This window comes from Panulirus ornatus, unplaced genomic scaffold (assembly GCF_036320965.1).
Source record: "Panulirus ornatus isolate Po-2019 unplaced genomic scaffold, ASM3632096v1 CTG_4681_pilon, whole genome shotgun sequence".
In the NCBI taxonomy this organism is placed as follows: Eukaryota; Metazoa; Arthropoda; class Malacostraca; order Decapoda; family Palinuridae; genus Panulirus; species Panulirus ornatus.
Genome location: NW_027264746.1, coordinates 82,635 through 89,943, shown reverse-complemented (window position 1 = coordinate 89,943; position 7,309 = coordinate 82,635). Strand labels below are relative to the sequence as shown.

General features: G+C 38.3%; 1 pseudogene; it reads right to left on the bottom strand.

Annotated features, from left to right (window-relative positions):
- Positions 1 to 2,601: 2,601 nt before the first annotated feature.
- LOC139748479 (cytochrome c oxidase subunit 3-like) lies at positions 2,602 to 3,166 on the bottom strand (annotated as a pseudogene).
- Positions 3,167 to 7,309: the final 4,143 nt, after the last annotated feature.

Sequence of the window (7,309 nt, the reverse complement as noted above, 5' to 3'; positions counted from 1 at the left end):
TAGGTGGACAGGGAGGTCATAATGATTTAATAAGAGGCTCTAGTTATATTGAAATAACATAGGGTAAGACTTTTAAAGTTCTTTATAAAAACTGTATTTTTTTTAGTTAATGTTGCTTTAATCATGCTTTGTTACTCGTATGGTTTAATTTTTAGAATATTGTATTGAACCTGCAAATGAGGTTTAGTTTACCTGGGGGTATAAGAATATATTATTAGTAGAGATTGATCTTCATCTTTACATTGAAAATGTAATGTGTCAACGTTACGTTTTGAAAAAGATGCATAAACAGAATTGAACCGCTTTGAAAATAAGTTAGAAGATTTTTTCATTCCACAAATACTTCGTTGGTAGGAAAATGAAATTTCAGTGAAATCATTAACAGTGATAAGCCTCTTTTTAGCTTCTACCAAAATTTAATTAGAGGTTAATTAAACCAAGGCTTAGGTCGAACCTAAGAGCAAATCTTAGCTATCTAATTGAAGTGAGGTTAGTTAAATATAACATCTTGTGAGTGCAAGTTACATATCATTGTTGACTATAACCCTATTGAGATCATTCAAGGGCTCGAGAATGCCATTCAGCATATAGTTCCAATAAAAGAAATAAAAGAATTATAAGTCCCATGGAAAATCATGAGATTAAATTTGATAGGTTTATAGTGTATACTGATGGTAGTGATAGTGTAATTTGTACATCAAAAATTGAAAAAATAACAGTGATTAGGAGAACTTTAAAGAAAACAGAATGCATGCTGATCCTTAAGGGTCAAATCCACATTCAAATGGTGATATTTTTTCTTGGCCAGGAATTGCATTTTTTTAATGAATGATACGATTAATATAAGAATAAAACAAGATTAGTGTTACAAATGAAATAGATAAGATTAAAAAGAGGGCAAATGAGAGTTGGGGTGAGAGTGTCATTAAATTTTCGGGAGAATGAAAAGATGTTTTGGAAGGAGGTAAATAAAGTGCGTAAGACAAGGGGACAAATGGGAACATCAGTGAAGGGGGCTAATGGGGAGGTGATAACAAGTAGTGGTGATGTGAGAGGGAGATGGAGTGAGTATTTTGAAGGTTTGTTGATTGTGTTTGATGATAGAGTGGCAGATATAGGGTATTTTCGTTGAGGTGGTGTGCAAAGTGAGAGGGGTTAGGGAGAGTGATTTGGTAAACAGAGAAGAGGTAGTGAAAGATTTGTGGAAGATGAAAGCCAGCAAGGCTGCAGGTTTAGATGGTATTGCAGTGGAATTTATTAAAAAAGGGGGTGACTGTATTGTTGACTGGTTGGTAGGATTATTTAATGTATGTATGACTCATATACATACGTGTATGTATATACATGTGTATGTGGGTGGGTTGGGCCATTCTTTCATCTGTTTCCTTGCACTACCTCGCTAACGCGGGAGACGGCGACAAAGTATAATAATAATAATAATAATAATAATAATAAAATGACTCATGGTGAGGTGCCTGAGGATTGGCGGAATGCTTGCATAGTGCCATTGTACAAAGGCAAAGGGGATAAAAGTGAGTGCTCAAATTTTTTTTTTTTTTTTTTTTTGTTGCTTTCCCCTTTGCAGGTCCCAAAAAAAACAAAAAAAGGCCCAACCCCCCCCAAAATTACACTTTGTTAACCCTACCCCACCCGGGAAAAAATACCTTCCTTTTCAAAACTTTCCAGGTTTCCCCCAAAACCCCCCTTCCCATCCCCCGTTAACCCACTGCAGCCCTTTTTCCAACCCCGGTAAACCACACCCAAAAAATTTAAACTTATTCCTTTTTTTTTTCCTTTAAAACCCCCCGAATTGTTTAAAACCCCAAATTAAAACCCCCAAAACCCCCTTTTTTCCTCCATTTTTTCCAAAACCCCCAAAATTTGGGTTTTCCCTCCCCCTCTTTCCCCCGTTCCCTTTTCCAAACCTCCCAACAAAATATATTCCCCTCTTTAAAAATCTTTTCCTCCTAAAAACCCCTCCATGTGAAAAAATTTAAAACACCCTTTCTCCCCCAAAACCCAAACCCCTTTTTTTTTCCAAACTTTTTCTCTTTTCCCCTTTTCCCCGTTACTTCCTCAAAAAAAACCCAAACCTCAACCCCAACTTGTTCCCAAAACACCTATTTCCCCAAATCCTTCCCCCGGGCCACAACTCTATAAAATGCCTTTCCAGTTTCCTTAAATGCAACATACAAATCCATTTGCTTTTTAAGTTTTTTCTCACATACTTTTTTAAAAACAAACCCTAATCCACCCCTCCTCTACCACTTTTGAAAAAACACTGCTTTTCCCCCAAATTGATGCTCTGTACATCCCTTTTTTAAAAAATTAGTTTAGATTTTCCACTTAGAAGGAGGAGGTATTTTAGTATCCAAAAAAAAGTTTATCCCCCTTATCAGTAGTTTGCACACGTAAAGGATTAATAAAAAACTACACCCGATAAAATGTCAGTATGCAGCGCTTCAAACCCAAAAATTAAATTTTACATGAGAAGTGGCCCCTTTAAAAACCCCGATATAAGCGACTCTTAAAAATAATGTTCCAATAAATTACATGGAGACCATGTTTTTCCAGTTTCCCTAAAAAAAAAAATTTGAACCTTTAAGCTGAATAAGCAAATAGTGAAAGTGGCTTCAAAATTTCTAATGCTTGAAGGGCAGAAAAGTAGGTTCCTAATAGAATTGTTAAAAAAAGTCTTTGAATCGTTTTTTCCGAGTGTTTAATTTCTTTGATAGAATAATGGGCTCATTTTTACGGGTTGCCCCGGATAAAATTTAAAAGATAGTTGTTTTTAGAACAGGGATCTGGAAGGGGTTTTTATATGGCTGGATTCCAGCGGGTGGTCACGAGGTTCCAATATAAATTTGTGGGCATAATCTTCTATAAAAAAAGCTGGGAAAAAAAATTGGAAAAAAAAAATAAAACCTCTGATCCCGTAAATGAAATTATACCTAATCGAAGGTCTTTTCAAAATACTGTTTGTGTGAAAAACCCTGATAAAGGGCCCTCTGGCTAAATCTCGTCATCATTGAATTTTTTGAATAGTTTAATTACTCCCAAAAGGGAGAAGTCTGATCCCAGTTTCTTGACATCATTTTACAAACCCGAGTAGTATTATTGCTCAAATTGATCGGGTTAGTGGTCATGGTCTTTTGCTTATTAAGTGAAAAGGGGTTTGGAATTGTGAGAAAAACCCCCATTAGTTGATTTTCTTGTGTAGAGAGTTCCTAGAACGGTAAATTATGTGGGGATTGGATAACTAAAATTTGTTATTCTAATAGGAGGAGGTTTTTGGGAAAAATTCTTTGAAAATTTGATAGAAAAGTTGATGAATCTATATGAGGGCTGGATTGTCCTAAGAGAGTTAGGGGAAAGATCCCCTTTTTTCCAACAAATTCTTTTTAAGGTTCCGAATTTTTATTTTGATTTTTCCCCTTTTTTTTTTTTTTTTTCCCCTGGGTTTTCCCCGCTTTTCCAGGTTTTACTCCCCCGGGAAAAAAAAAAATTCCCCCCCCCCCATTTTTTCCCTTCAAACCACCTCCCAAAAATTACTTACCCCCAACCCATGGTTTTCCCCAAACCCTTACTTCCCCATTCAACCCCTTAAACCCTTCCCAGCTTTTTTTTTTTTTTTTTTTTTTTTTAAAAATTTTTTTTTTTTTTTTTTAAATTTTTTTTTTTTTTTTTATTTTTTTTTTTTTTTTTTTTAAAAATTTTTTTTTTTTTTATTTTTTTTTTTTTTTTTATTTTTTTTTTTTTTTTTTAAAAAATTTTTTTTTTTTTTTTTTTTTAAAATTTTTTTTTTTTTTTTTTTTGCTTTCCGGATAATGTTCTCGACTTTCCCCACATTCTTCAAGGGGTTCCAGAATTTTTTGCCCCCCCCCCCACCCTTTGATCCACTTTTGCTTCCATGGTTCCATCCGCTGCCAGATCCCCTCCCCGATACTAAAACACTTTTATTTCCTCCAGTTTTTCTCCATTCAAACTCACCCCCCAATTGACTTGACCCTAAACCCCTACTGTACCTAATAACCTTGCTCTTTTTTAACTTTTACTCTTAACTTTCTTCTTTCACACACTTTCCCAAAACCCTCAGTCACCGCTTCTGCGTTTCTCACATGAATCAGCCACCGGCTTTTATCACCCAGCGAACAACAACTGATTCACTTCCCAAGCTCTTTTTCCCCCCAAAACGACTTAATACTTGCCCCTCTTTAAAAAAACTCTTGCATTCCCCCCCCTAAAAACCCCATCCATAAACAAATTAAACAACCTGGAAAACATACACCCCCCTGCCGAAAACCCCCCCCCCCCCCCCCCCCCCCCCCCCCCCCCCCCTACTTTCCCACTGAGAACCAATCACTTTCCTTTTCCTACCCGTACACATGCCTTACACCCTCGAAAAAAAACTTTTCACTGTTTTCTAACAATTTTCCTCCCCACCATATATTCTTAATACCTTCCTCAAAAGGATCTCTTCAATCTATCATATGCCTTCTCCAGATCCATAAATGTACATACAAACCCATTTGCTTTCTAAGTATTTCTCACATACATTCTTCAAAGCAAACCCCTGATCCACACTTTCCTTTCTACACTTCTGAAACCACACTGCTTTTCCCCCAACTGATGCTCTGTACATCCCTTCACCCTCTCAATCAACCCCCTCCCATATAATTTACCAGGAATACTCAACAAACTTTTACCTCTGAAATTTTGAGCATCACTCTTATCCCCTTTGCCTTTGTACTTTGGCACTATGCATGCTTCCGCCAATCCTCAGGCACCTCACCAGGAGTCTTTTACTTTCATTAAATAACCTTCCCAACCAGCAAAAATTTACAGTCCCCCCCTTTTTTTTAAAAAATTTCCCACTGAAATTTACCTCCAAACCCTGCTGCCTTGCCAGCTTTCATCTTCCCAAAGTTTTTTACTCCCTTTCTTCTCGGTTTCCAAATCTTTTCCCTAACCTCTCACTTTCCCACCCCCACCTCGCCCAAAACACCCAATATCTGCCCTCTTTATAAAAACACATTCAACAAACCTTCAAAATACTCACCCATCCCTTTTCTCACATCACCACTATTGTTATCACCCCCCCATTTGCGCCCTTCACTGAAGTTCCCATTTGCTCCTTGTCTTACGAACTTTATTTACCCCCTTTCCCAGAACATCTTTTTATTCTCCCTAAAATTTAATGTTACTCTCTCACCCCAACCTCTTGCACCTTTCTCTTGACCTCCTGTCTCTTTCTTTTATACATTTTCCCATTTCAATTGCATTTTTTCCCTGAAAAAATGCCCAAATTTGCCTCTCTCTTCTCTTTCCTAATTTTCTTACTTCTTTTATCCCACCACTCCTACCCTTTTAATCAACCCCCCTTTCCCCCTCTTCTCATGCCACAAGCATCTTTTGTGCAATCCATCACTGATTCCCTAAATAATCCCCCTTCCTCCCCCCCACTCCCCTTATTTTTAATTTTTTTTGTACCCCCAGTTTTTGGGAATTTTAAAAGTTTTTTCCCCAAACTCACCCTTTCTCTCTTCACCCCAACATTTCTCTTTTTTTCTGAAAAACCCCCACAAAAACTTCACCTTCGCTTCCCAAGATAATGATCAGACATCCCTCCGTTGCAAACCCCTCAGCACATTTTAAAATCCAAAAATCCCCTCTTTCGCGCGCCTTCAATTTTAAAACGTAATCCAATAACCTCTCTGGCCCTCTCTCCTACTTACATAATATAATTATGTATATTCGCTTTTTAAAACCCGGTATTCCCCAAACACCCGTCCCTTTTTTTGCACTAAAAATACAAGTCTTCACCATTTCCCTTTACAAAAAATAACACCCCATTATACCCCAAATTTTTCCCTCAACTGCCACATTACTCACCTTTGCATTCAAAAAACACCCCTTTTACTATAACCGGTCTTGTGCATCAAAACCACTTTAAAACACTCATTCAGTGCTCCCAAAAAAACTTGCCTCTATGATCTTTCTTCTCATGCCCCGGTGCATATGCACCCCAATTTAACACCCATCTCTCTCCTTTAAATTTCAATTTTTTCCCATAAATCAGGAAATTTTCTTTCTTTTTAATTTTACACTACCCCCACCAAATCCCGTTTCAGGGGGTATGTTTCTCCTTCCCTTCTCTTGTCCTCTCACTAACCCCTGACTTTATCCCAAAAAACATTCCCAAACCCCTCTTCCCCCTTTTCCCTTGAGCCCTTTTTTTCACTTTAGAAACCAAAAATCCCGGTTTCCCTTTTTCAAACATACTACCTATCTCTCCTTTTTTTTCATCTTGGTTATATCCACACACATTTAGGGCACCCCCAAACTGAGCCTTCGAGGAGGGTTTAGCATCCCCCCTTGACCCCCTTCTGTTTCCCCTTTTAGAAATTAAAAAAAACAAGGAGGGGAGGGTTTCTGGCCCCCCCCTTTCCCCCCCCCTTAGTCGCCTTTTACGACACTTGGGGGAATGCGTGGGAAAATATTCTTTCCCCCTATCCCCGGGGAGGAAGTACCAGGGAGGGCTGAGTACAGGGAAAGGGAAAAAAGGGGAGAACAAAGGAGGTAAGGGGAGTGGGGGAAAGGGAAAGGGATGTTTTAGGGGAAAACAGTGATGGCTTGCGCAAAAGATGCTCGTGGCTTGGGGGAAACGTGGGAGGTGGGTTGATTAGAAAAGGGGAGGTGAGTGGTGGGTTTAAGAAGTAAGATTATTTGTGACAGAGAACAGAGAGGCATTTGGACGATTTTTGAGGGAAAAAAAAGCAAATGAGTGAGAGAGTTAAAAGAAAGAGGCAGGAGGTCAAGAGGAAGGGTGCAAGAGGTGAAAAAGAGGGCAAATGAGAGTTGGGGTGGAGAGTAATTTATTAGATTTTAGGGAGAATAAAAAGATTTTTTTGGGGAAAGGGGGTAAAAAAAGTTTCATAAGACAAGGGAGCAAATGGGAACTTCAGTGAAGAGGGCTAATAGGGAGGTGGGAAAAAAATAGTGGTGAAGGGGAGAAGGGGGATGGAATAAATTTTTGAAAGGGTTTTTTGAATTTTGTTTGTGGAAAAAGGGGGTGGCAGATATAGGGTTTTTCGTTGGGGGGTGTGCAAAGTGAGAGGGTTAGGGAAAATGATTTGGTAAACAGAGAAGAGGTAGGGAAAAGCCCTTTTCGGAAGATGAAAACCCGGGAAGGCAGCAGGTTTGGATGGTATTGAGTGGAATTTATTAAAAAAGGGGGTTTACTGTATTGTTTTACTGGTTGGTAAGGTTATTTAATGTTTGTATGATCATTTAAAGGGGAAAGGGTTAT